Here is a 2804-nt window from a genome sequence, read left to right as displayed (position 1 = left end):
AATTCAGTGAGTTCTAGTATATTCACAGAGTCGTACAGCCATCACCACTGTCTAGTATTAGAGTGTTGCCATCACCCCAAGAAGAAACCCCGTACCCATTTGGCAGTCACTCCTTTTGCCCCTCTCCCCAGCCCCGGGCAACCACTAATCTAGTTTCTGCTTCTATGGATTTGCCTATTCTAGATATTTCATATAACTGAAATCATACAATATGTGGCTTTTTGTGGCTGTCTTCTTTAACTTAGTGTAATGTTTTTAAGATTTATCCACATTATAGAATGAACCTTTCCTATTCATTGCTTTTTATTGCTGAAGACCATCCCTTTGTATGGATATACCACATTGTGTTTTTTCATTCATCAGTTAATGGACATTTGTTTCCACTTCTGGGCTGTTATGAATAATGCTGCTATGAATATTCATATACAAGTTTTTATGTGGACGTATGTTTTCATTTTTCTTGAGCGTGTACCGAGGAGTGGGATTACTGGGTCATATGGTACCTCTGTGTTGAACATTCTGAGAACTGCCAGACTGTTTTCCAGGGCAGCTGTGCCAGTTCACATTCCTGCCAGCAATGTATGAGGGTTCTACTTTCTCCAAATCCTCATCAAAAATTATTATTCTCAGTCTTTTTTGATTATAGCCTTCTAGGTGGGTGTAAAGTGGTATTTCATTATGGTTTTGATTTGCATTTCTCTGATGGTTAATGAGGTTGAGCATCTTTTCATGTGCTTATTGGCTATTTGTATATCTTCTTTGTAGAAATTTCTATTCAGTTCCTTTTAAGATTGGGTTATTCATCTTTTATTGACTTATAAGAGTTCTTTATGTGTTCTGGTTACAAGTCTCTTAGTTATATGATTTGCAGATATTTTTCTGCCATTCCATGGGTTATCTTTTCACTTTCTTAATAGTGTCCTTTGAAGCACAGAAGTTTTTCATTTTGTTGAAGTTTAATTCATCAGTTTTTTTTTTTTTTTGGTTGCTTGTTCTTTTGGTGTTGTATGTAAGAAACTGTTGCTTATTTCATGGTCATGAAGATTTTCTCCCTTAAAACGTCCCTTTAAGTTCAGTTTTCTTCCTTTAAAATTCTGTTGCAGGACATCACCTCCTCCAGGAAGCTTTCCCTGAGCACCTGCTCTGATGTACATGTCCTTCTCTGTGCTCCTTGTGATGTGTTTTGTAAATGCCTAGCAGAGGGCTGTGCTATGCATAGTGTCTGTCTGACCCACCATCCAGGGGTGGCCGTACTACAGTCTTGGGACAAATCCAATCTGCCACCTGTGTTTGTATAGCCTGTGAGCTATGTAAATGGTTTTTACAATTTTAAATGGTTGAAAAAAATCAAAAGAAGGATACACAGAAATCCTTATACTTTTGCAGCTTCTCGTAAGTTTTAAACTATTTCAAAATAGAAGTTTATTTTAAACAAAAGAATAACAATGTTTTGTAACATGTAAAAATTATGTGAAAATCAAATTTCAGTGTCTCTAAATAATGTTTTCTTCTATCTCCCCCAATAAATAATGTTTTATTAGAACACAGCTGTGCCCATTCATGTAAGTATTGTATATGGCAGAGTTGAAATGCGGCAACAGACGTGGTTGTAAAGTGGCTTGCAAAACTGAAAATAGTTACTATCTGACCTTTTACGGAGAAAGTTTGCCAACCCCTGGTTCATGCTAAAATAGCAAGCCAGCACGGCTTCAGCGACACTATTTGATGAGTAATATAAACATTTACCCTGGGACAGGAAGCTGAAAGCATCACTTTTGGCCACACCCCACCTCCTCACCTCTGAGCATGTGGGGTCAAGTTCATCATGAGATTTTCCTAGCTGCAGCCTGCTGCTCTGGGCCCTGAGTGACCTGGCTTGTATGTTTGGTGGCTTGTTGAAATATGTATCTGAGACAGCCTTTTTTTTTTTTTTAGTGTGGTGGTGAGTGTGATATTTCCATTCTAACCACTATCTGGAAGTTTCCACTCAACTTTTTAGGTGTGCTTGAAGACCAAGCTAATAATACTTTAATTCGCCTTGCTGTAAAGCTTTGGAGTGTGTGAGACCTGTTACGTTTATCTTTTAGGTGTTTAAAGACAATTGCTGCAAAAGGGAAGTCCTCAATTTATACGTATATTGCAAAAATACTCCAGGATGTAATGCCAAGATTATTCTGGGACGATACCAGGTTGGTATTACTCATGAATAATAAATGCCTTTGCCATTTTTCCAGTGACGCACATTAAACCCTTTACGTGACAGTTACTGGGCTAAGCATGGTACGAGGATTCCCTGAGTTGTCCTCGGAGAATTCCCAGTCTAGCATTGAGTTAGCTACCGCGCTGCAGCACTCCAGGGGCCGAGATGTGAGTGAAGAGGGTCATTTTGTATAGAACGCCTGTAGAAGACACGCTATATCTGCTGGACCTTAAATCGTGGGTGAGGGATCATGGAGCCAAAAGAGAGGGTGTGGGACATGCTGGACAAAAGGAACACCCACGCAAGGACATGTCATTTGGGGGAACTGTGAAGGATTCGGGATGCCTAGGGCGGGAGCCAGGGAATGACTTCAGAAAGACACAATCGTGGGAGTCCCTCCCTGAGAGCATTTGCTCTTTCAGCTGGTGCTCTGGTGGGTGTTTCCCAGCAGCTGTGGGCCCCGGCCTCGCCGGGTGTATGATCTAAGGCGGCTCACTCAGACCAGGACAGAGATAGGATGTGGTTTAAAGGTGATGCACTGATAGGACATGCACGCAGACAAGGTGTAGGGAAGCGTAGGTGAGGGGAGTTGAGTGCCTTTGAA

General features: G+C 40.9%; 1 protein-coding gene across 1 annotated transcript in view; it reads left to right on the top strand.

The window, feature by feature from the left end:
* TRAF5 (TNF receptor-associated factor 5) overlaps positions 1-2804 on the top strand; it is a 60539-nt gene that overhangs the window by 28111 nt on the left and 29624 nt on the right. The window lies entirely within an intron of this gene.

This window comes from Propithecus coquereli, unplaced genomic scaffold, assembly GCF_000956105.1.
Source record: "Propithecus coquereli isolate 6110/MARCELLA unplaced genomic scaffold, Pcoq_1.0 Scaffold129, whole genome shotgun sequence".
NCBI lineage: Eukaryota > Metazoa > Chordata > Mammalia > Primates > Indriidae > Propithecus > Propithecus coquereli.
This window is presented reverse-complemented; position numbering and strand designations above follow the sequence as displayed.